This window comes from Sminthopsis crassicaudata, chromosome 4 (assembly GCF_048593235.1).
Source record: "Sminthopsis crassicaudata isolate SCR6 chromosome 4, ASM4859323v1, whole genome shotgun sequence".
NCBI lineage: Eukaryota > Metazoa > Chordata > Mammalia > Dasyuromorphia > Dasyuridae > Sminthopsis > Sminthopsis crassicaudata.
The window spans coordinates 371,068,895-371,096,518 of NC_133620.1; the positions used below are offsets into that span (position 1 = coordinate 371,068,895).

Below are 27,624 nucleotides of genomic sequence, written 5' to 3' on the forward strand. Positions count from 1 at the left end.
GGGAGAGGGTCTTGAAGGAGAGAGAGAATTTTAAACTCAAAATTTAAAAGATGTTAACAATAAATTATTATTATTTTTAAAAGTGACTTCCAAATAATTGGCTGTTTGGTGGCTATCTGACAGAAAGTTGAAGGCTGTCCTGAAAGGGAAGAAGAGCTTCTGCACTGGTTAAATGCTGGTTCCATTTTTTTCCCTTAGTGGAAACTCTTTAGCGCTGTGGTAGTCTGGTGCCCTCTCGTGTCCATATTTTGGAAAGGCTTGTTGCAGTCAAGTTACATTCCTCTTAGGTTATCTAACTCCAAAGATACACCTGTTTTTAAGGATACTTCTGGGGATATGCAACCTAGATGGGAGAGTGAGATATAGTATTCAATGGAAATTCTCCCTGTATTCCTCTCCAAACGATTTTGAAAATATCAAATCAAATAAAAATTTAATAATTCAGCATAATAATAATAATAATAAAGGTCAGGGTGAGACGTTTTTCCAGCTGAGGACTTGGGACGCAGGAGAGGATGCCTGTGGCACTGGGGTAGAGGCTGCCAGGAGCAGAGTAGTGGCAACAGGGTTACTAGCAGTGGCAACAATAGAGGCTCTTGCCACCAGAAATGGTAAGGGGATTAGATAACTGGTCAGAAAGCGATTCTGAGGGACCCTGCACTGGGTGCAGGACTGAATTCTGTTTTGCATCTTCATTGCCTTTTATGCAGTTTTGGGATGCAATTCTGGAGTGGAGAAGAGTGTCTGGTCTGTCATAACAAGGGAGCAGGGGTCTTAGTTCTGGGTCACAGCTCCAGGGTGAAGAGCGCTAGTGCTTGCAGTTACAAATGAGTAAGTTCAAGTCCTACCTAGGTACCAGTCCCAGTATTGTGGTTGGAGGAATGTTTGATGTTAGTAGGAATCCTGCAAAGATGCTACCTAGGGCAAGCCGTATGATAGGGTTGATAAGGTTCTATTTAGTGGAGACATAGGGAGGAATCGAAGTTCTTTTAGGAGGGTGAAGTGGATCACTTGTATGCTGTAGATTGCATGGATGTTATGTCTATGTACGCCAACATATTATGTTTTATGTAATATATACATATTATGTATTATGTACTATATGAGAGGATTAAAGTTGTGGACACTAGAGAACAGGATCCTTTCTGCCATAAGGGCAGGAGCCAAAATACAGATCTAGAGAACAATGACCACAGCTCTCCCTAGATTACACCACCTTGGAAGCACAGAAGACTTCTAGACCCTCAGCACTAGCTGTGAAAACAGCAGGGGACAAAGCCTGAAGTTTAGAACCGTGACCTCCCCCTCCCCCCTTGTCCACTACCCCCCTCTTACCATTAAAGGTAAGCACAACTCAACTCTCACATAACATTCAAAGTTAAGAAATAGTCTGGGGAAAAAAAGAATGACCATAAAGTGCTTCTGTGGTTACAGGGAAGCTCAAACACAGAAAAACACAATAAGGTGAAAATAGCTACAAGTCAAGCCTTAAAGAAAAATGCAGATTTGAGAGAAGCCCAATAAGAATTTCTAGAGCAGCTAATGAAAAAGATAAAAAAGAACAAAAAATTAAAAATCAAAAAGAGCATTAGAAAATTTGAAAAAAACTAGAAAAATGCAAGAGAATTATGAAAAGAAAATTAACATCTTGGTGAAAGAGACATAAAAAGTTATTGAAGAAAATAGTGCCTTTAAAAAAATTGATCAAATGGCAAAAAAAAATTTTTTTTAAATATCCCAACGTCACTGAGGAAAATAATTCTTTAAATATTGAGTGGAAGCTAATTATTTCATTCAATATTAAAACTGGTGCTGGATATTATAGAAAAGTGATAAAATAGGTGTAGTCCCTATTTTTATCCCTCTAGAGAAAATAGCCAGCTTCCTGCTCCCAGGAGCTTACAATAAAAAATACATCACCACAATATGACATTATTCCAATAAGCATTTATGTGTTCATTATATACAGGGGACTATGGTTGTGTCTCTCTCTCTCTCTCTCTCTCTCTCTCTCTCTCTCTCTCTCTCTCTCTCTCTCTCTCTCTCTCTGTCTCTCTCTCTCTCTGTCTCTCTCTCTCTCTCTCTCTCTCTCTCTCTCTCTCTCTCTCTCTCTCTTTCTCTCTTCTCTCTCTCTCTCTCTCTCTCTCTCTCTCTCTCTCTCTGTCTCTGTCTCTCTCTCTCTCTCTCTCTCTCTCTCTCTCTCTCTCTTTTCTCTCTTTCTCTCTCTCTCTCTCTCTCTCTCTCTCTGTCTCTCTCTCTCTCTCTGTCTCTCTCTCTCTCTGTCTCTCTCTGTCTCTCTTTGTCTGTCTCTCTCTCTCTCTGTCTCTCTCTCTCTGTCTCTCTCTCTCTGTCTCTCTGTCTCTGTCTCTGTCTCTGTCTCTCTCTCTCTCTCAAAATATATGTCATAGGCTTTGCCTTCCAGAAAGTTATAATGTAATGGGGGGGCGTATGGTGTACATGAAGGCAACTGATAGAAGGCAGAATGTGATAAGGGAAAAGATAAAATTTAGACAAAATGCTAGAGAAAGGAATGAGCACTAACAGCTTATGGGGAAAGGCATCTTGGAGGAATTGGGCTTTCACTTAAATGTTGCCAGGTAGGGGTTGATTGAGTGCCATGCATTGTGTGGATATATGAACAAAATCTTCCTCTCTCATTCTACTGGCTCATTCCCTCATTGTCTCTCTTTCTGTGTTCAAAAGCAGTCTGGAGCATGAAGAGGCTTAGATATTACTAAATTTGCAGAAATTATCTTTAACCAATTCTTTCCCACAGGGGTTGAAAGTGAAGAAAATTTCCTCTCCCTTCAGAGCTAGTTTGTTCTTTATCTCTAACATGTTTATTGGCATGGAAGAAAATCATGGTATCTATATTCTTTAATAACAATTTCAAATAGCATAAAAACATTTACAAACTTGAATTCAGCATAAAGCAGGCCATATAGCCAAGAAAATTGTATCTCTTCTCTCTATCATCCATCTGGTCCACTGTCTGGATGGGTAATGAAGGATGTACAAAAAGTAAACAGAGTGCTATTTAAATGAGTAGTGTTCCAGGGAAGGATGGGAAAAACTGGTGTCATGCAAACTCTTCTTAGAGAAACTGAGAAAGTTGGTAAGCTAAGGAAATAAACTCTAGAATTTGTTATGAATAATTGCATAAATATACATATATTGGATTTAACATATATTTTAACATATTTAACAAGATTTGGACTACCTGGCATCTAGGGGAGTGGGTGGGGGAAGAAGGGGAAAATTTGGAACAAAAGGCTTTGCAAAGGTCAGTGTTGAAAAATTACACCCATGCATATGTTTTGTAAATAAAAAAGCTTTAATTAAAATAATAATAATAATAATTAAAATACAAACTGAACAAAATTTTTAAAAGAATTTATCATGTACATGCACATAAATAAAATAGATTAATTTCAATAGTATAATGTTACTATTTGGCAGATATTCCCCATAATTTTTAATAAACTTCTTATAATTTGTGGGGATACACTGGACTCTTCCAGTGTTGAGGATTAAATAATGGCTTTGCATTCAGGAACGTCTTCTTCTGAATCTCACCTCTGATACTTATTAACTAGTAATAATAATATCCATCATCATTATAGCTGACATTCATATTACTTTGGACACCTGACCTCACAAAATAGCTATGACAATCAAATGGCATAAGTGGTTCAGAAATATTTTGTAAATTTCTATTAATGTGAACTATGTGAAGAACATGAGCTCTGGAGTGACTTCCAAGGAAATCAACTTCCATAATTTGTTAAATGATAGGGTTGGATTATTTGGCCCCTGAGGTCCTTCACAGTCTATATTTATGAACCTATGAAATCCTCCACCTATGATGGAGGACTCCAGGCTACATCAACTTGAACATAATCTCTGTCAGGTCTGCCCAAGCTGTAAAAACTTTGGACATGTCTTCTTGGTAATAGATGGTCTTTTGGTTGGAGGAAGGAAAAAATTATGGGGAATATCTGCCAAATAGTAACATTACTATTGAAATTAATCTATTTTATTTATATGCATGTACATGATAGATTCTTTTAAAAATTTTTTGTTCAGTTTGTATTTTAATTATTATTATACTTTTAATTAAAGCTTTTTTTTTTTTTTTACAAAACATATGGATAATTTTTTTCAACACTGATCTTTGTAAAATCTTTTGTTCCAAATTTTCCCTTTCTTCCCCCACCCACTCCCCTAGATGGCAGGTAGTCCAAATCATGTTAAATATCTTAAATCTAATATATGTACACATATTTATACAATTTTTCATGATAAATTCTAGAGCTTATTTCCTTTCATATTGAATATAAGAAGGTTTATTGAAGACTAAGGATGATGGGAACTGAGAAAGTTGGGAACTCTTACTCTATACCACAGTGTCAAGTCAGAGTGTGAACAGGAGTTTATTAGTCATTTACTGTGAGCCAGACACTGTGCTAAGCTCTGCAAATACAAATACAAGCAAAACAGAAAGACAGCTCCAATCCTCAAGGAGTTTGCATTCTAATGGGGCAGACAACATATGAAAGGAAGCAGTGAAGGGATAAGGATAGAAGATGATCTGTATAGGACAAGATGGAGAATTCCCAAGGAGTGTAGCGTGCTGGGAAATAAAGAGAGGCTGTTTTTGGAATCCTTAAATGAAGGCTTTGGGAGTAACAAACCCCACCCTCCAATTAAAGGGAGAGGCCCAGGGGAGGAGGGAACATTGCTTCTCTGTTTTTGTCATTCTATCACTCTTTGTCAGCCTAGTACTTTAAAATACTTTTCCTTTAGTCTTCTGTGGTAGCCCCTGAATCTTAGTCCTACTTCTTACTTCTGCTTGCTCTGCTTCAGATGAGGGAGATGTTTCTCATTCTATGGGATGTTTGAGCTGTAGGGCATCGATATAGTCTAAATGCCTTATTCCAGTAAAAGCAAGATTTTTCACCTTTAAATATCATATCTCCCATTTTGTTGATGAGGAAAAGTAATCTCAGAGAGGTTTCGAGTGATTTTATCCAAGTTTCTTCAGCTAACAAACAAGTAACAGGACCAAGATTAGAACTCAGGAGTCAATCAGACACTCCCAATGAGTCTTTTCCCTACTTAATATTCACTTAACAAAATCCTGAGACAGGGATCCTGAGGTCTATGAATCCGGACACTGGGCAGTGCCACAGGTCCAGCTCATTCCAATCTCTTCCTTCTCGTAGAACCTTTACTAAAAGGAGGATGGACTAATTGTAGCAATATGTAATGTTAGAGCTGAAAGAGATCATTTAAAATCATGTGGTCCAACTCTTTTGTTTGATTGAATTGAATCAGAAGTTTGGCAGGAGCACGGCCGTTTTGCTGTTCCTTGCATGTGAGATACTCTGAACATTTTCACTGATTGTGTCCCATGCCCACAATGTTCTCTCTTTTTGTCATCACCTCCTGGCTTCCCTTGACTTCCCTCAAGTCTCAGCTAAAATCCTACCTTCTGCAAGAAGCTTTCCTAGTCCTTGGGCCTTCCATCTAAACCTACTTCAATTTATTCCTTATATATCTTGCTTGTACTCATTGTAGTTCCCTAGCTAGATTGTGAGTTCCTCAAGAATAGTAACTGTTTTTTTTTTGTTTGTTTGTTTTTTTGCCTTTCTTTCTATCTCCAGCTCTTAATACAGTGTCTGCCTTGCAGTAGCTTAGCTGACTGATGGATGAAGTAACTTCCAGAGAATCCCATATACTCCTGAGTTTTAGTGACTTCTTGGCTAAGATGGGATGGAGTTGTGTTAAGTTTGATTTCTCCTGGGTAATTGTGGGTTTAACAATGGAGAGGGAATGTTGTATTAAGCCCTTCCCTTTTGTAATCCATTCTCCCCACAGTTACCAAATAGACATTTTAAAAGCACAAGTCACTTCCCTTCTTAAGAAACTTCTTTATCTTCCTATCACTTCTAGGATAAACTCCTTTTAAGCATGTAATATATTTTTATTCATTTTTATTTACTCATATACTTGGGGGCTGCCTGATACTCCACGCCCCAGTGATGGTAAGATCCTTGCAGATATAACAAGATTATGTGATGATCAACTATGATGGACTTGGCTCTTTTCAACAATGAAGTGATTCAGGCTAATTCCAACAGATTTGTGATGGAGAGAGCCATCTGCCTCTAGAGATATGGCATTGGGGACTGAATATGTATCACAACATAATGTTTTCACCATTTGTTGTTGTTGTTGTTTGTTTTTTTCTTTCTCACTTTTCCGCTTTTGATCTGATTTTTCTTGTGCAGCATGATAAATGTACAAATATGTTTAATTGTACATATTTAACCTAAATTGAATTACTTTCTGTCTAGAGGAGGGGGAGAAGATGGAGAAGAATGGTGAAAAACTGGGAACCCATTTGCAATATTTGAATTTCGAAAACTATCTTTGCTTGTATTTAAAAAAAATAAAAAGCTATTATTATTTTTAAAAAAGATCCTTGTAGATTAGGACTGCTTTGTTTTTGTCTTGGTATCTTTTGCACCTCATAAGTGCCTTAATGATAGCACTGCATTAAGAACTTTGTAATTATCATTGAAAATTGAATGGATGCCCGTCTGTTGAGGAATAGCTAAATAAGCTATAGTTTATGAATGTAATAGAACATTATTATTTTATAAGAAATGATGAGCAGGTTTATTTCAGAAAAGTCTGGAAAGACTTACTTGAATTGATCCTGAGTAAAGTGATCAATTACCTAAATTGATCCTCACAACAACCTGGGAGGTAGATACTCTATTATTATTCTTATTTTGATTTTACAACTGGGAAGACTGAGGCAGATAAAGTGACTTCCTCTGAGTGATATTAGTGTCTGAGGTTAGATTCTGCTACTAGGTTGCCTTGCACATAGTAAGTGGTTATTAAATGCTTCATCATATGAATGGAAGTGGAGACCAAAAAACAAGTCTTTCCGGGGAAGGGAATAAGCATCTATATAGCGCCTACTCTTTCTCAGACAGGGTGCTAAGCGCTTTACAAATGTTATTTCCTTTGCTTCAGTGACCTCCCTACATCTTAACACTAGATGCCATGAGATAGCCATCCAGCTCTATGACCTGACTCATGGAATCAGAAGTTTTGGAACTGGAAGACAATTTAGAGCTCATCTATTCCACTTCCTTTACTTTTCAGGTGAGAAAACTGAGTCCCAGGGTCTGAGCTACATCACTTTCTCAGAGTCACACAACTAGCATCAGGGGCCACACCCCATACTCAGTTTCATGCTCTAGATGAGAAGCCCTGTACAGTCTCGTGAGAAGTCCTAGGGGAGTGACAGGGAGTGCCTGGGTCACCAGAATATCATTGTATTTATACCAACAAAATTGTATTTATAGATCAACACAGAAATATGCAGGTATATGTAACCCAGTGGATGCTGTTGAATATCTGCATATGTTGGGGGTTGGCTATATGTGTATTGTTCTAGCTATAGACCTCTCCATTTTTTCCTCCTCATGAGTGTGCTGTTATTTTTTCCAACAAATCTCATAGTTTGATCAGATCTTATATGTCATCTAGTTCAACCTGTATCAAAGCAGGAACCCCCTCTCTAGCATCCCATCCTTAACAAGTTTCCGCTTGAGGAAATGGGTTCCAATGCCTCCTCTAGTGTTCCCTTGCCCTTTGGGATAGCTTTAATTGTTAGCAAGTTTGTTCGGACATTCAACCCTATTTTGTCTCAATGCAGCTCCCACCCATCACTCTCCCTGTGGAGCCCACGACGAAGGAATCTAATCCTTCTTCCATATCATTGCCCTTCATATACTCAGAGACAATTATCATGTCATCTCTTCTCCAGGCTAAGCATCTCAAGGTCTTCCAGTTAAGCCTCACATGGCATAGTTTCCATTTAAATTTAAATTCATTTCAATTTAGTATCAATACACTGATAGGAGTTTAGTGTGTACAAAGAATTGTCTCCAGCCCATTTATAAGCCTGGTCATCCTCACAAAGTCCATCTTGAGCTCAATATGCTTCCTAAAAGATGTGCCAGGACTAAGCAGAAGACTTTAGATATGGTATTTTTTTCTCAGAGAGATTAACTTTCAGGAGTGTCAATTAGACTCAGATTGATAAGGCAGAGGATTGTGTGGCAACCCTATACCTTTTTTCTATTTATCATCTACAAGTTCTATTTGGACCACATTACCTTATTGAAATATTTGGAGAGGATGGAGACTGTCTCAACTACCTAATTTTGCTGTTGAGTTGTTTTTCAGTGATGTCTAACTCTTTGTGACCCTATTTGAGGTTTTCTTGGCAAATATATTTTATTTTCTTCATTTAGTCTCTCAATTGTCTCTCCTTGTTTTCTTGGCTCCTGTATTACAGCCATTATAATAATATTGCAGTCCTTTTTGAGCCAATTATTTTTTACCCCAACCCTTTGTTATAACATCATATGTGGCTTTTGTTTTTGTATCTATTACCTTTTGGAGACTTGAAGTGATGTGGTGTGATGTTATGGAAGGAGTCTAAGATTTGGAGTCAAAAGACATGACTTTGAATTGTCCTTTTCTACCTGATATTTGTAGGATCTTGGGCAAGACATTTCTCTCTGCCCATTATGTATAAGTTTCCTTATGTGTAAGCTAAGGGGGATTTTGTAATTGGAGCTTACTGTAAAGGGAGTTTACTATGAGAGAAGCACTGTGTTAAGCACTGGGGATAAAAAGAAATGAAAAAGCAAAACAAAACAAATTAACAAAAACCCTTCCAATAGTCCCTAGCTGACAAAGAGCTCAAAGACAGCATTCAATCCACTATGAATAATTAAAACATAGACAAAATGAATTGGAAATAATTAACAGAGAGAAGACACTAGAATTGAGGACAATCCTGAAAGGCTTCTTGTAGAAAGAGGAATTTTAGCTAGGACTTGAAGGAAGCTGACCATGGGCTATGTCAAAAAACAGTGGATCTCTCCCTCACTTAACCTTTCAGGTACTAGTACCCTTTTCCTCTCACCCAAAGAATTATCTTTTATTAATTTTCTTTATGGCCTTATTGATGTATTTGTTGTCTCTCTGGATAGAAGGTAAACTCCTTGAGGGCTGCGGTTGTTTTATTTTTTACTTTATTCAGGACCTTTCTTGAACAATGCCAGGCACCTAATAAATGGTCAATAAATACTTGTTAATTAGTTTATTGGAGGAGATTTTGAGGAGGATATGAGTTGGATCAGTAGGTTGCTGAATAGCTTCCTTACACAATATTCTTTGATCCAAGTTCTATGATTCTGGTGTCTAGATAATTTTCTCTAAGATAATTTTTGACTCTAAAATCTTGTGATTTGATGGTCTGGACTTCAAAATATTCCATAATTTCAAACCTCGTATTTCTTCCCTTTCTCATCACAGACTCATGTTCTTTCTCTCCAAGGCTCTGCTTCATGGAGACCTCCAGTTATCCAGTCTCTACTTGGACCCTGAAAAACACACACACACCCTAAAGTAGAGAGAACATTGTACTCAGAATCAGGAAGACCTGAATTAAAAACCCAACTCAAGCATGAACTATGTAATTCTAAGCAAGTTGTTTATTATCTGTTTCCTCATCTGTAAAGTGAAGATTTTAACAGATAGGGACACATACGTGCACAATGTATAGAGAGCTGAGCTGAACCTGGAGTTCAAATCCAGCCTCAGATAACTTATTAGCCGTGTGAACCTGGGAAAGTCACTCACCTACCTTTGCTTGCCTCCATTTCCTTATCTGTAAAACAAACTAGAGAAGGAAATGACAAACCACTTTAGTATCTTTGCCATCTTTGTCATAAAGAGTCAGACATGATGAAAATGACTGAACAACAAAAAATAGCACCTGCCTCCCAGGGTTGTTGTAAGGATCACATGAAATGATATTTATAAAGCTTTTTGAAAACCTTACTCTATAAATGTTAGCTAGTATCACATATAGTCATCTGTAAATATAAAAACATATGTGTGTATATATATATATATTTATATACACACACACTCACACTATATTACACATACACACATACTTTATCCAGTGTACTATTAGCCTCTACCTTTCTTCCATATATATAGTTAAGTATATCAGCTTTCCATATGAGATGTGAACAAAGGGAGGGAACTGTGCTGGAAGGGGAAGAATTACAAAAGATTTCAGGGAAAATGAATAAGAAAGGCCCTCCTGGCTGGACTTCCAAATATTTGTTACCATATTTAACTACTTTAGTGCTCTACCTCTCCCCCCATTTACCAGCACATCCTCACCACCCCATAACAAGAAAAAGTTAGCAAAACAGAAAATTAAAAATATTGAATTAATAAAGTACTTTTCTAAAATACTGAAAAATGTAGTAAATTATTTTGCAGATGTCATGAAAATGAAAAATGAAAATTTCCATTCAGAAATGAATAAAAGAGATAAAAATAAAGCGAATATTATCAAATTATTTTATTTAGTTGTAAGCCTCCCTCAAGAACCCTTAGAATAGAAATGAAATGGATATTTAAAAAAAATTCAATTAATTCTCCCTCCCTCCCCCAATCTCTCCAGTGTCCCATTTCTCTGTTACTAAGTCTAACCCATAATCACCATGGAAGGAAAGTTGTAGCTCAACTGGGACCATTTATAAAGCTTCTTCTTGATGGCCCAGCTCCTTGTGCCATCTTCCCACTTATCTTTTCTTCATTTTGGATATATATTGTCTCCACCCAATAGAATATAAATTCTTTGAGGGGAGACACTGTTAAACTTTTGTTTTGGTATTCAAAGTATTTAGTACAATGCTTAGCACATTGTAGGCTTTTAATAAATATTTTTTGCCAAATTCATTCTGTCTTTCATCCTGCTCTCATTTGTGCTTGAAGAACTCCTTATTCCTCCATGCTTCTAGCCTTATCCTTTGAAGTAGTTATTTTACACTTTTTGGGTCTCCTACCCCCCAGTTTTGATCTCTCACCTTCAATGGAAAAGTTTTCTTACCAAAAAATATTGAGTCCATACTCAGTCACTTTGATTTTCATCTATTAGTTGTGAACACTAAGATGCTAATCAATGTTTAACAACCACTGCTTTGGGAAAAAAAAAAAAAAAAAAGGTATTCACAGTACACATTAAAGTTTAATCTGAGTTATTAGCATTTTCTCAAACTTTTTTTTTTTTAAAGTTCAATCAGCAAAACAATAAATATAGCTCTGATTTCTAGTATTTGGTTAATTTCCAAGGTGTAAAATGAAATTTAACAGTTATTCAGAGCTATCATGAGCTGGCTCCAGCAAACTCCTGAATATAACCCCTTTGAGGGAAGAGTTATACTTTATTTAATTGCCTAACAGTGCTTAAAGTGCATGCTCACTTTGTGTCTGTTGATTGATTTTTCTCTCTTTTGGTAATCTCTTTCGGATCTGGTTTGAAGGGATTCTGCAGACAGGAGTGCTTCTTAAAGGTGGAGTTCAGAGGATGTTTGCTTATGTGTGTAAAAGGATCCAGGGGCACACGAGTAATATCTGACACACCCTCACTGAGAACCAGATGATGGACTTTTCACTTCCAGAGACAAGCTCTCACAGGTGAGGAGGAAACAGCGCCACCTGTTCTCCCGGTGGGAGGTGGGGCCTTTTTTCTTACTGGCCCAGTGGAAGAGTGGGTGTGGGGAAGGAGGGGGAGGCTGAGAGAAAAGCCACCTGTGTTCTCCTCTGCCTCTTACCACAGACCTGGGATAGGACGATGGTTTAGATGAGCTCTAAAGTTGTTCCTCGTTTTAACATTCCACAATTCTATGTTTTAACATGGAAAACTTTATTCTTAACATTTCCCGTTGAATGAAGAGTGTATGGGGATATATAAATAGAAAGGGAATGGAGGGATGGGTGTGTGTGGAGAGAGAGAGAGAGAGAGAGAGAGAGAGAGAGAGAGAGAGAGAGAGAGAGAGAGAGAGAGAGAGAGAGAGAGAGGGAGAGGGAGAGGGAGAGGGAGAGGGAGAGGGAGAGGGAGAGGGAGAGGGAGAGGGAGAGGGAGAGGGAGAGGGAGAGGGAGAGGGAGAGGGAGAGGGAGAGGGAGAGGGAGAGGGAGAGGGAGAGGGAGAGGGAGAGGGAGAGGGAGAGGGAGAGGGAGAGGGAGAGGGAGAGGGAGAGGGAGAGGGAGAGGGAGAGGGAGGGAGAGAGGGAGAGGGAGGGAGAGAGGGAGAGAGGGAGAGAGGGAGAGAGGGAGAGAGGGAGAGAGGGAGAGGGAGAGAGAGGGGGGGGAGGAGGGGGGAGAGGAAGAGAGGGAGAGAGGGGGAGGGGGGAGAGGAAGAGAGGGAGAGGGGGAGAGAAAGAGGGAGAGAGAGGGGGAGAGGGGGAGATTTACAAAGGGACAGAGATAGAGACACAAAGAGAAAGAAAGACCAAGACCCAGAAACAGAGATAGACAAATACACACACACACACACACACAGATAGAGAGACAGAGACAAAGAGAAAGAGACAGAAAAAGAGACATAGAGATAGATACAGAGGGACAGAGATAGAGACAGAGACAGAGAAAGAAAAACCAAGATTCAGAGACAGACAGATACATACACACAGAGACACACAGAGACAAAAAAAAGATACAGAAAGACAGAGACACAGAGACAGAGAGAAGAGAGACAGAGACGGAGAGGCAGACAGAGAGATTCCGAGAGACAGACACAGAGACCCAGAACCTTAGAGTCAGGAGGACCTAGGGTTAGTACTGATTCTGACATATTTTGGCTGGGAAAGACATTGAGTCTTTCCCTACCCTAAGTTAATTCTCTAAGAATACAGGATGAAGGGAGCAGGTGCAGAGGATGGGTAAAAAAGGTGCTATGGGAGACTTGAGGAGACATCATAAGGTTTGTAAAATAGCTGCTATGATGCTACTTTTCATTTTCCCCCTAAATTTTCTTTTTTTTAATGATTAATTCGACAAACTTCAACAAATTTGAACATTTCTACATAAAAAGGGCAGGAAAAATTGATTTATGTGTGGTAATATGAATTTGTGTTATATACAGCTTTTTAAAAAAGTACAAGTTAAATTTATTTCAGATTCAATTTTATTTTCATTGCAAATTCTTTCTTCCCTCTCCACCCATTGAGAAGTAAAGAAAAATAAAGCCCATTAGAAATAAGTATATATATATATGTATATATTGATATCATTTTTAAAATCATGAGTCCTTTGGAATTTGGAGTTAATCATTCTTTTGAACAGAATTCCTAAGTCAGAGTTGTCTTTATAGGTTTTTGTTATTGTATAATTTTTTTTGTTCTGCCAACTTTACTTTGCATCAATTCATACAAGTCTTCTCAGGTGGTAATGGTTATTGTTTTGAAATCATTTCCTATGTATTCCTTATAGCACAATTATTATTATTTCATCACTTTCATATATGATAATTTTTTCAGCCATTCCCCAATTGATGGGCATTCTCTCCATTTTCAATTCTTTGATAATCTAAAAAAACAAAACAAAACAAAAAAACAAACAAACAAACCTCAAACCCCAAACAAAAAACCTCAAATGAATATTTTATACACATGGATCCTTTCCTCTTTCCTCAATATATTCTTTTCTAGTAGGAAATAAACCTAATAGCATTTCAGGGTTCAATGGTATGCTTTATTTACGTTTTCAACTTGATTGCTTTAGGGAAATAGCTCCAAATTGTTATCCAGAATGGGTGGACCAGTTCACATCTCTACCAACAGCACATTAAAGTAATTGTTTTCCCACAGCTCTTTTAGCATTTGTCATTTTTTTTGTCACCTTAGCTTACTTGATGAGGATACCTCAGAGTTGTTTTAATTTGCTTCTCTTCATCTCACATCATTCAAACAGTATACTTCAACCTATACCACACCATGCCCCAACTATCACTGCCATTCTCTCTTATCTTCCATCTTTCCTTGTCTACTGGCTTATTCTTGTCATACAAGCACACCCATATCTGCCCCATCTTAAAAAAAACAAAAACAAAAAACAAAACCACAACACCTCACTTGATCCAATCATCACTGTTAGCTGTCATTCATCTATCTTCACTTTTTTAGCTAAACTCTTTGAGCAAATCTGCTTGCTTTCCTCTCCTTTGCTTCTAAAACTTCTACATTCTGACTTCATCATGTAGCTAAAACCCACTCTTTCTAAAGTTGCCAGAAATCTTTTACTTTCCAAGTCTAATGGCCTTTTATCAATCTTTATCTTTCTTCCAGGCTCTAACACTGTTGATCATACTCTCTCCTCTTTGGATTTTTATGACCGTGCTCTTTTGTAGCTCTTCTTTTTACCTGACAGAACCATTTCTCAGTTCTTTTTTTTTTGCCTAGATCTTTGTCCAGGTTATACTCACTAACTGTGGGTATCTTCTAAGGCTCTGTCTTTGATCCTTTTTTTCCTCTTATATTTGGCTTGGTGATTTCATGAGCTCTAATGAGTTTGTTTCATTCTTTGTATTACATGCCCAGTAGATAGAGTGCCTGTCCTGGAGTCAGGAGAACCTAACTTCAAATCTGGCTCAGACATTTACTAGCTTTGTAACCCTGAGCAAATCACTTAACCCTCTTTGCTTCAGTTTCCTCATCTATCAAATGAACTGGAGAAGGAAATGAAAAATTGCTCCAATATCTTTGCCAAGAAAACCCCAGATGGGGTCACAAAAAGTTGGACATGACTGATATAATTAAATAACAGTGTACATACTCCAAATCTAGTAGAGTTCGGGCACATAATTGGCAGTTGATAAATGATTGGTTGATTCAAATATTTGAAGATCTATTACCCAGGTAGAGGAGGGTAGTAGATTCATGTTACTTAGTCCTAGAAGGCAAGACTGGTAAACGTTCCAGATTAACATATTTCATCTTCATATGAGGAACAACTTCGAACATTTAGAATTGTCCAAAAGTAGAATGGATTGACTCAGGAGGTTCATCTGATTCAGAAGTTTCTAGGAGGTCTTCAAGTTGAGGCTCAATGCCCATTTTTGGGGAGATATTTGTAGAAGAGATTTCTCTTTAGATAGAGGTTGGACTAGTAGATAGCTACTGATATCCATTGTGATTCTATTAAGAAGCCTCCTCATCTTGTGATGAAGAAATCCATCTGCGCTCAGAGAGAGGACTGTGGGGACTCAATGTAGAGCACAACATAGTATTTTCACTTTTTTGTTGTTGTTTGCTTGCATTATGTTTTCTTTCTTATTTTTTCCTTTTTGATCTGATTTTTCTTGTGCAGCATGATAATTGTGGAAATATGTATAGAAAAATTGCACATGTTTAACATATATTGAATTACTTGCCATCTAGGAGAGGGGATGAGAGGAAGGGAAGGAAAAAAAATGGAACACAGGGTTTTGCAAGGGTGAATTGCTGAAAATTATCTATGCATATGTTTCAAAAAGAAAAAGCTTTAACTGAAAAAAGAAGCCTCCTCAAGAGCATGTTTCTTGTCTTCTCAATGGATGGGGGAAGGGACGGAAAGAAGGAGAGAATTTGGAACTGAAACCAAAATTTTTTTTAAAAGAGGGAAAAACTGAGATAGAAAACAAAAAAATTGTCATACAATCTTAAAAGGGAAATGGTGGAGGGGAGAAGAAAAAAGTAAGTATGAGGAAGTTTTTGGCCTCTAATTGCATAATGTATAAAGAAGGAAATAAAATAATTTGGTAGAGACGTTCTTTTTTATTATCATCATCTGGAGTATGGAATTCTTAGCATCCATAGCCCAGCTTCAATCATCAGCTGGACTGGGCATTCCTTGTTGGAATTCTTAGGGGTTTCCTACATTAGGGATGTAAAACTCATAGTACCTTGGCCCAGTAACAGAGGGGTGGTTGGTGAATTCTCTACTTCTGGGCAAAAGAGTTTAACTTTTTCTGGCCACTAAGGGGGCAGTAGTGAGGGGAGGTGTTTCTGAGTAGTATCTTCCTACACATGGACACACGTGGCCTGAAAGTTCTAAATATGCTTTAAGGTTGTAAAGTGCTTTCCTGAAAGCAGCCTCATGAAATCAATAATGTAAGTATTTTTATCCATATTCATATAATCCATATTATTATTATTGTTTTACTAGACTTCATTTGTACAAGCATCTCCCAGTGAAGAAATTCTATCTGCCAATGCAAATCAATACCTGTTCTCCTAGAGAGACTGAAAGAGTTGCCTGATACACTAAGAACTTTTGTGTTTCCCAGGGTCACACTACCAACAAGTGTCAGAGGGAGAAGGACTTAATCATAGGTAATCCTGACTCTGAAGTTGACTCACTATTACATGCTATTCCTTACTCAAGTTAATAGGCAAGGAAACTGAGGTTCAGAAAAATTTGGTTACTTCCGTAAGGTTACACATCTAGCAAATGGTCAAGCTTATGCTTGAATCCAGGCTTGTCACCTTGAGTAAGTGACTTAAATGTTTCATGCCTCAGTTTCCTTATTTATACTAAAAGGGGATTGGATATGATAGCCTCTTGGGTCACTTCTATTTCTAAAATCCATAGTTCTGGGCACAGTGAAAATGGGCTGTCTTGTGAAGAAAGTGTTTCCCTCTCATCTTCTCATTTATGGAGCTGTTGGATCAGAAGTTGAAGACCTAATCAGAGGTGTTATAGAGGAGACCCTATCAGATAGAGAGGAAGATGCTTTCCAAGTCTAAGATCCCATTGTCCCATGAACTAGTTAAGTCACTTCTGACCAGGAAGAAGCCTGCAAGGGAGGCAAACCTTGGTTGTGTCATAGGTGGGGTTATCCTATGAGTCAAAGTTTGTGCCATGCAGATGTACAGAGTGACAGGTGCAGCATCTGCCACTGGTCCCCATAAAATTTGGGGGGAGGTGGAAGGACAAGAAGTATCTTTCCTTCCTCATACTAGTGCTACAATCAGTTTCTCTGTCATTCCAAGATCTCTATTAAGAAAGGAGATAGGAGGATTACTTTATCCCTTACTACCTTACCAATACTCCAGTTCCCCCTTACACATGGGCTACAGATTAAGCCCACTTCAATAGAGAAGACCTAGGTTTCTGAAGGTTTGAATACTGTCAGTGACTCCTTGGTTTGATCTTATCCCCATCTAAACTCTGTTTCTCAGGATGGGGAACTTTGTTTTCCCCACTTTTTAATATTCCATGTATAGAGAAACCCAGAGTAGTCTCCTTTCAATTATCATCCTCTATATTTAAGCTATCCCCTGTTATATTTTATCTTACTCTGCTTTCTCCCTAGCCTGCTGACATATTTGTATCTTTTGCCTACCTTTTTCAAGGTACCTCTCCCCAAGCCCCTCAAGTTTCCAAATTCTAGAACCATAATAAATTAAATACTGCTGTTGTTGCTAGAAAGAATTTGTTGAATACTCTGCTTATCTTAAGTGACTCCATTTAACATTCCAGTATATTTCCAAATGAAAATAGCCCTGCCAGGCTTCTACTTCCTCCATATGGTATCATCCTTCATTAGAACCTAAGTTCTTTGAATCAAGTCAAGTATTGCCTTCATTTTGTATTTGTATTCTCAGCCTTTGATTAGGATAGTGTTTTGCACATAGCAAATATTTAATAAATGCTTTTTTGTTCATTCATTCATTCATATATCCATTTATTTACGATCAATGGCTCTAAGAGCCAGGAGTGGATATTCTGTTTGGTGGATTCTCTGGAATTAAAGTCAATTAGATGTTTCAATGTGGGTATCCTATGAACACCTTGAAATCAACATGTACAAGCCCAAACTCATCATCTTCCTCATTCCTACTCTAGTTCATCCTCCTGATGTCTTTATTTCTGGCCAAAACATGATTGTTCTTCATCAGCCAACATTTAAATTATCTATTATTTTTGCCTCTCTCTTTCCATATTCAATCAATCATTACTTGTGCCAATTCTTCCATCACAATATCTTTTCACTTCAAATCACTTCCTCTATATTCCTGCTGCTACCTCTCTAGTAAAGGCACTTATTACTTAAAATCTAAAATAGAGAAATTACTTCTTCACTGATCTCCCTAATCACTGATCAGAGAGTGATGGAATCTCAAAATAATAAAGATCTTCAAAGATCATGTAACTAATCTGTACTTGAGCATGAATCTACCCTAAATTTCCATATAAAGTGGTGATATAGTCTACATTCATAAATAGGCACGCAATACCATTTTTTGAAGCTTTCTCCTTAAGACATCTTTCTTGATTTGGAGCCAAGATTTACCTACCTCACATTTTTACCTAATTTTTTTTTCTGGGAACAAGCTTTCCATATGAAAGACATTCAAATCTTTGAAAGCACCATGGCCTTTTCTCTTTCAGACTAACTATTCCAGTCTCTTCCCAAGTCTCCAGTCCATCTAACACTTGTGCTTGGTTAGTCTTCCTAATAGACCACTTTTATGAAGTCATTTCCTTGCTATTAATTCTTTAATGGCTGTCTATAGAATAAAACTCAAATCCATTACTGTGATGTTCAAAGCCTTCCACTATTGACTATAATGTATTTTAAAATTTTATTCATCTAGGTACTGCTTCCCTCCATGAACTCTCCAGTCAGGCTGGTCTATTCACTCTTTCCAAAACATGTTGCATACATAGTTCACACAATTATTCTGCCTCCCAATGCAAATGTCTTCCCTCTCATTTTTTTTCCTAACTAAATTCTACATCCAGGGGAAGTCATACTGCTTCATTCCATGAAGCCTCTTATGATGACAATGACTCTCTGTCCCTCCTCTGCGTTCTTAATTGATTACTTAAATCAGAACATGTATTTTTAGTTAGTTTTTCATGTGTAAATACTTTTCATATCTGCAAACTAGACCAGGCAGAACTTATGATTTTTTTTGTCTCACTATCTGCTGAAACCCAAACATAGTGAACACAGAATATCTACCTTTTGGATGTTTATTGATTTATTAATCCCAATTTACTTACCCAGATAGCTGAGTTCAGGGCAGTCAGGCTAACAGAAAGAAGATGCTGCTCCAAAAAGAGAATGATGGAGATTAAATGCAAACCAACATGTGCTATGTCACTTCATTTTTGGTTCTATTTTTCCTATGGTTTTTCCCTTTTGCTCTTATTTTTCTCTCCCAACAAAATTCATAAAGAAATATGTACTAAAAAGTTAATATACATTTATCATCAGAAAAAATAAAACAATTAATTAAAAATTAAAGAAAAAAAAAAGAAGATGCTGGGGAGATCAGTTCCAGTTTGCTCTGGAAATGTAGATATGGGTATGGGAAAGGAGAGATTGATAGAACCTCAAGGTTTTCAAAATAAAATAATATAGTCAACCTTGTTCCCTTTCTTTACCCCACTATACAAACCCCCCCCAATGCTGCCTAGCATTCTAACTTTTAGAAGTTACTATCTTCCCCAAGCTGGGGACCACAATAAATGCCTGTTGCCCCTAAGCTCACTTCATGGCTCAATTTTAAATGCTACCAACTATTTCATAATTCTCCCAGTTGTTAGTTAATCCCTACTCTAAATTTTCTTTATTATATTATATATGTGTCACATACATGTATATATGTAGACACATTTATGCAGATGGACATATATGTATACATACATATGCATACACATTCACCTGTATACATGGTTGTTTCTCTATAATAAGATATAAGCTCCTTGAAGGCAGAGACTGACATTCTGGTTTTTTTGGTCTTGTATCCCTAGTACTTAGCACAGTACCTGGCATATAATAGGTGCTTAATAAAATGTGTTTAAATGAATTGAATTCTCCAATATAAGTATACTGGAGAAAGAGACAAAATGAGAGTCTAATCAAATACCTTGCATCATTCCACAGCGATCATTTCATATTAACCATTGAAGATGATGGCAATGATGATCTTTGTCTCTTCATTTCTTATGTAAGAATGCCTATAGAGGAAGAAAATTGGAAGGTGTTCTGATGGCAGTAAATCATTCACCTGCTATCAGAAATAGATAAAAAATCTAGTTAATCAGAGAGCTGAGTCTGAGAAAAGGAGTCCACTGAGAATATTTGGGAAGCTCATGTCAGAAAAAGAAGCGGAATTCTGTTTTTCAGAGAACTGAGTGCTGTCTCATAATGAAGATTTTTTCCCCTGCTAATTAAAACCTATTACTAGTGCTTCTAGATTCCAAGGCCATCTGAATTCTGACCCTAATACAGATCTTTCTTCCGTCTTTCTTTTTATCTGTTGAAGATACTCATCCTTCCATGATTTGCAACCTGGTATTATCCTCAACCCTATACTCTCCCTCACTTCCATCTATCCATTCAATTGCCAAATCTTGGTCTTTGGTGTAGTTTAATTAGACCAAACAATCATTGAAACAAGGAGAAAGGGGAACAGGGGAAGGAAGACACAGATACCAAACATTTATTAAAACAGTTGCTTATGTGTGTGTGCTGGGAAGGGGAGGAAAGAGACCTCAGAAGGCTGAGTAAAATCCTTGGGGGTGGGGAAGATCATAAGAATTACCAGAGTAAGATGAGGGAAGGAACATTGTTCTTGTAGGGGCCATTTATCCCAATGAAGTCTCCTTACAAAGATTAGAGATATCCCCTTGCTGCCTTTAACTTAGAATTATCACATTTTAGAGCAGAAAGACACCTTCCTGATCAGGGATTCTTTTCTATGTCCTAGACACTTTGGTGTCAGCTGGTGAAGCTGATGTACCCTTTTTCAGAATAATGTTTTCAAACGTACACAGTAAAATACATAGGGAACATATATAACTATGAATTATAACTGAATACAGTTAACAAAATAGTTTAAAAATAGTCCAACAAATTCACAAACTCCAAGTTAGAAACTCTTATTACAAAATGAAGAGATTGAGAGAGAAGTGACATGACCTCACCAAAGTCACACAGTGGCAGGGCCAGGATGAGAAACTCTCTAGTTTCCTGATTGTGGACCAATCATATTTCATTGCTCATGAATGTCCTCTCATGAAACCTATTATGAATCATTTCTATAACCATTCTTGAACCTGTTTCTATTTAGAGGCTTCATTGTTCCTTGAGGGGTAGCTAGGTCCCTGGATTCAGGAAGGCTCATCTTCATGAGTTCAAAGCCAGCCTCAGATCTCACTAGCTGACCTTGGGCAAGTCATTTTTTAAAAAATTAATTTTATAATTATAACATTTTTTGACAGTACATATGCATAGGTAATTTTTTACAACATTATCCCTTGTACTCCCTTCTGTTCCGAATTTTTCCCCTCCTTCCCTCCACCCCCTCCCCTAGATGGCAGGCATTCCCATACATATTAAATATGTTATAGTATATCCTAGGTACAATATATATGTGCAGAAACGAATTTTGTTGTTGTTGTTGTTGTTGTTATTGCAAAGGAAGAATTGGATTTGGAAGGTAAAAATAACTTGGGGAGAAAAACAAAAAATTCTAACAGTTTACACTCATTTCCCAGTGTTTCTTCTCTGGGTATAGCTAATTCTGTCCATCATTGATCAATTGGAATTGGATTAGCTCTTCTCTGTGTTGAAGATATCTACTTCCATCAGAATACATCCTCATATAGTATTGTTGTTGAAATGTATAATGATCTCCTAGTTCTGCTCATTTCACTCAGTATCAGTTGATGTAAGTCTCTCCAAGTTGGGCAAGTCATTTAACTCTGCCTCAGTTTCTCATCTGTAAAATGAGCTAGAGAAAAATTGGCAAATCACTCCAGTATCTTTGCTAAGAAAAAACCCAACTCAAATGTGGTCACAAAGAGTCATATATAACTGAAAAATGACTGAAGAATAAAAATTGTTTCCAGTAGTAATACAGACTACTAGATAGTCTAGTGTTGGACTTCTTTATTGGAAAATGAGTAGATGTCCATCAATTGGGGAATGGCTGAATAGTTACAGTATATGCAAGTAATGGAATATTTTTATTCCATAAAAAACAGAACAACCTGATTTTAGAAAGCCCTGGAAAGATTTACACAAATTGATGCTGAGTGAAACAAGCAGAACCAGGAAAACACGGTACATAAGAACAGCAACATTGTTTGATGATCAACCATAAAAGACTTGGTTCTTCTCTGGTTCAATGATATGAGGAAATCCCAATTAAGTTTGGATGGAAAACACCATCTGCATCCAGAAAGAGAACTATGGAAACTAAATATAGATCAACACATGCTATGTTCATTTTTATTTCTTTTTTCTTCTATTTTTTTTCTCTTGTGATTTTTATCCTGGGTTCTGATTTTTCTCTCCCAATAAAATCCATAAGGAAAATTGTGGTTTTTTAAAAAATGAATGTTTTTTTGTGTTTTTTTTTTAATGAATCAGAAAAATAGAAAATGATTTTTTTTTTGTCTTCTAGCATTAAAGAGAGAAGAAGGGAGAAACTCTTTGTCCTTGAATGCATGAGTTTAGTCCATGTTCAGCCACATCATGATTTTCAGAATTTAAGAGGCTTGGTTATATTTTCCAGCCCATCCCTTCTTTCTGCAGTCTTCTCCCCAAATTCAAGTTTTTCCCATTTATCTACTTCTGTTTCTTTCCTATGGTATTCCTCTTCTCTTCCATACTATTTCTTCTTGCTCTCAAATGATCCTTGCTTAGACTTTCCCATTCTCCATAGAGAGCTCAGTCTACCTAGCCACTTTTGTACTTCAAAAAGATAAAGGACATTGGAGCATTAAGATATAATAGATTTGTAATCAGAGAAATTAATTCCAATCTTGACCCTTCTACTTCCACTAATTGTTGTGTGACTTTGGAAAAGCTGTTTCTTTTTTTCTGGGCTTCAGGATACTCATTCATTTGTACAATGAAGGATTGGACTAGATAACCCCAAAAGTGACTTCTCAGGATTCTATGGAAGAGCTTGATTCTCTAATCAGGACCTAATCAGGTATTTCCCCATCATGAGCTCACTACATTGCAATGCTTCATTGCCCACAGGCCCTCCACCTTTATTATAATCACCTCCTTGGGAACCAAAAAGTCTGGGTTACTTTATAGAGGGAGATAAAGATAAACACCTTTCTTGGTAACTTGCCAGCTCTAGATCATGGAGCTTAATGGTTTTCACACTCAGAGAGCAAAAAAGAAATTTGACAAATCTGTCAAAAAATTACAGATACTTTGAGCCTGGTTGTCCTTGAAGGTCCAGGCATGGAGCTCATGTGAAATAAAAATGAGAGAATTTCTGGGTTTAATGGAATCCAATAGATTGTCAGTTACATATTGGGTGGATCATTCCTGTCCCCCTTCAAAGTTCTGCTATTCCTATTTTTTACTCAAGTACTCAAACCCCCCTACTCCCAGGGAAACCTGCTCAAATCCCCTTAAAGATAGTCAGCCCCCACCCTATGATTCATTATTGACCAGGATACCTGGACCATCCCAGATGCCAAGCCTCTAAGTCAAAAGCCATGGGTGGGTTTGGAAATCCAAGGAACCCAGGCATTGTAAACTACTAGGAGGTGGGAGCCAGGGCGCTGCCATCCTGAAGTTGGGTGAAGGAAATAAAGCCAAGAGGGAGGCTGCCAGTCCTGACGGGGTGAGTAAAGCCAGAAATTTGAGGAAGGATTGTGGATATTGTTGTCACTGGGAATTAATTAGGACACCCCAATCCTGGGCCACCTCATTGCTTTGGGCAGGACTCAAAGACCCTATAAAAGAAGAGCTGGCTTAGAGCACTCCAACTCATCTGACTTCTGATCCATCTTGCTGGTGAACTTGGGTAAGTCTGAGAATTTCATATTTCAGGGAACAGAGATCTCTCATTGCTTCTCTCTGCTTCCCCCTTTCTTTACTTTCTGTTTCATGCTGACTGAACATACCTGGGTATGGTAGCTAGTCAAATGGGGTTGGCTTTGCCTTTGGGATCATCTCCCTCCCTCTCTCCTTAGACCCCAGGGACTTAATTTTTTTTTTCATCTGAACTGGTATCCACAACCATCAATATTTTCAGGGACTTTGGTCCAAGCCAACTCATGCCAGATAATTTCTTTGGCTACAAATGAATTAAGATGAAAGAACAGCATCTACAAGGAGAATTATAACTTTCTTACCATGGTCTAGATCTCTTGAAGAACTTGTGAGCAGGAAGAGGTTGTTTCCCACAAGATGTGGGGATTCAACTGACACTTGGTATTCTGGGGGGGCAACTTTTAGTCAGGGATATAAAGAAAGAGTAGGGTAGAAGGTAGGTTAGGAAACTGGAATAAATGAGGGCCAAGGACAGAAAATCAAACTGCCATATTGACTCTGAGATGCAAAAGTGGTAAGGAAAAACAGGAATTAATATAAGACAACTAGTAGAGCCATTTAACCTGGGATCCATGAATGTATTAAAATTTTTTAGATGGTCATTCTTCAATATAATTATTTTCCTTTGTAATCTTATGTATTTTATTTTATTCTGAAAAGTAATCCATAGACTTCATGAGAATGCCCTAGGAATCCATGACACCCCAGAAAGCTGAGAGCTACTTTTCAAAGGCTAGATAGTATGTTGGAAAAATCATTGAATTAAGTCAGGAGACCCTGGCCCTGTTGTTGGTGTAGACACACACTGGTTGTACAACATCCCCTTGCCATCTTTGGACCTCAGTCTTTTCATCAGGAAATTGAGGGGATCTGACTTAGTCATTCTTTAAGGTCATACCCAAATCTCAAATTCTGTGCTCTATGCCTTTGTTTAGAAAGCAGTTAAGTTGCTGACAGAGGCAACTATATGTTCTACAAATTTTATCCTTTGACCCAGTTTCCTTCATGTCTGTCTCCCTCTCTTGTTCTTAAAGTTACAGACTCTCCCAGAATGTCTCAGCAACAGCAGCAACAGTGTTGCCCCCCAAAGCAGCAGTGCTGCCCCCCACAGCAGCAATGTTGTCCTCCACAGCAGCAGACCAAGCAGCCCTGCCAACCTCCTCCTAAGTGCGCTCCCAAGTGTGCACCCCCTCCCTGCCAGCAGAAGTGTCCACCTGCCCAGAAGTGCCAGAAATCAAAGCAGAAGTGAGTTCATCCTTCACTCCTGAAGGGAAAACAGAGAGCATCTCAACCCCAAGGCTTAACTGCTCTTTCTCCCAGCCAGCCAGGTACTCACCTGGCTCAGGCCCCAGCATGCCTGCTCATCACTGCTTTTGAGTTTCTGAAAGCAGCGCCAAGGTGGCGGCTTCCTCAATCTTCACCTGCTATTACAGTGGCACAAAATCCCTGACAAGGATCACCTTTGTTGGGAGCGTCTAGTCATCACCACTGACATGTATCTACATCTTTTGTCTGGCTTCTTGGAATCCCTGGGCACTATGCCTGGATGCTCTCTACCATCAATCTTTGTTTTCTGATCCATTAAAAATATAATTGCTCTAGCACTAATTTCTATGCCTCCAGTTTTATTTTAAATTTTCCTATGATCCTTAAAGGTTATTCATACCATATTTTTGCATAATTTCTAACAAAAGCCACTCTTCTTCTAGGTAGATATTAGAGAGTGAAAACAGTAGATAATTTTATATACAGATATTTAAAGAATCATGGGACTGTGGATTTAGAACTGTAAGGTACCTCAAAGGTGTTCTAGCCCAATTTTCCCATTTTACAGATAAGGAAACTGAGACATACAGAGCTAAAATAACTTGCATGCTATAAGATTGGAGAATTGGGAGTGGGAAGGAGTCGGGGAGCATATCATAAGTATAAGTCCATACCAGTGCTTTCAGAGAAGGAGTAGATGATCAATATACCAACACTTAAGAAAAACACATATATAGAGAGAGATAGGAAAGAAGGAGAGTCATGTCATAGAATCAGAGACATATGGAATGCAGATGCTAAAAAGGACTTTCAAAATCATCAGAATCATCCAGAATTTTGCATAACTTCATATGTGCTTGCTTTAAAGAGTGGCCATAGGAAGAGAATCTGGATCTCAAAGTTTTAAAAACAAATGTAAAAAATTGTTTTATGTGTAATTGGGGGAAAAATAAAATATTAAATTAAAAAAATCTTCCAGGTCAACTATTTCATTCTACAAAAGGGGAAACTGAGATCCAGAGTTCAAGCCTTTCTTGAAGTCATCAGTTACATTATCTGCTTCTTCTTCTGCCTTGGAAATTAATTCGTTTGTTATGCACCCAAGTTCTAAAGAGCTGAGCAAATATAAAGGCAATAATCAGAAATGTAGAATGTCCCATTACCAACACGTGCCTCCCATTAGGGTTTCTATTTCCACACAAGAGGTAAGTAGCCTAGATAACATGGTATATTGGAATGAGAAAAATATTGGTTCAAGTCCCAGTCATAGAATTTATGAGTTGTGGGAATTGTCCCCCCATTTCCCACAAATCTGCTCTTTTCACAAAGAGAGGAATTTGAATAGTCTCTCTCTCTTCTAATCCCAATCCCAAGTAGGAGAGCTAACGGTAAAATACATGATTAAATATTCTTGGGAAGGGGATGTGGGGTGGAAAGGCAAAGACTGGAGAGACCCAAAACTCCACTGAGTAGCCCTCAAACAGTTGAGAGGTGGGGAGGTGGCAGAATGGATAGAGAGCTGGAAGACCTGAAGTTGTACCTTTCCTCAGACACTTACTAGCTGTGTGAACCTGGACAAATTACTTAATCTTGTTTCTTCAGTTTTAGTGGGGATAAGAAGAGCACCCATCCCCAGTATTATTCTTAGTATAAACTACTACTACTACTACTACTACTACTACTACTACTACTACTACTACTACTACTACTACTACTACTACTCACTGGGTCCCTGGGTAATTCCATTCTCCAATAGCCCAATACCTTTCATGTTATCTTTTTAGCCATTCCTTTTTTGCTGCTCCATCTGTGGTCAAAGTCACATGCTATAGTGAAAGAGACCCTGACTTTGAAGCCATGTCAGTCAGTCAACAAGCACTTACTTATTAAGCTCTTCCCATCTACCAGGTATGCTAAGGGACACAATGACAGATGAAAATGTGATCTCTGACCTCAAAGAACATGCATTCTAATGAGTGAGACTACATTTAAATAACCAGGTATTTACAAGATATATGCAATGTTAATAGAAGGCTATCTCAGAGGGAAGGCATCGGCAATGGAGGGAATGGCCTCCTGAAGAGTCATGTGAGGAACACCAAGGAAGCTGGGGTAATTAGATGGTAAGAGTGTGTGAAAGGGAGTAAAATGCAAGAGGCTGAAAAGGTAGGAAGGGGTTCAGGCTGGGAAGGTCTTAAAAGCTAATCACATTTCAGTCACTTACTGTGTGGATCTCCTTGATCTCAGGCTAGTTACTTCAAATGTCTTGGTCTCCTCATCTGTAGAGTGGTAATAATAATCTCTCACTATCTATATTGCATGGTTGTTTTGAAGATCAACTGAGAAGATATATGTGAAATCATTTTGTAACCACAGAGCACTAAGTTAATATGAGCTATTATTTGTTATTCATCATAAATATGTAGTAGTCGAGTAGTAGCATGGATTGTTTGTCTTTCATTTTCAAAGAGGACCAATGATATCATAGGTTGATGTCTAGACTTGTGGGTGAATTGGATTTTAGTGAAGCAATTGCATAAACTCATTAGTCTTACTCTCTTACAGAGTCATGTAGTGAACAGAGTTAGCATAAAAGCCA

General features: G+C 37.9%; 1 long non-coding RNA gene across 1 annotated transcript; it reads right to left on the bottom strand.

Moving 5' to 3' along the window:
- Positions 1–13,102: 13,102 nt before the first annotated feature.
- Positions 13,103–27,424, bottom strand: LOC141539372 (uncharacterized). Its single transcript, XR_012481283.1, has 4 exons — positions 27,250–27,424; positions 19,819–19,909; positions 18,950–18,994; positions 13,103–13,486 (listed from the first exon to the last, which is right to left on the bottom strand). It is a non-coding gene; the product is annotated as an uncharacterized LOC141539372 (long non-coding RNA).
- Positions 27,425–27,624: the final 200 nt, after the last annotated feature.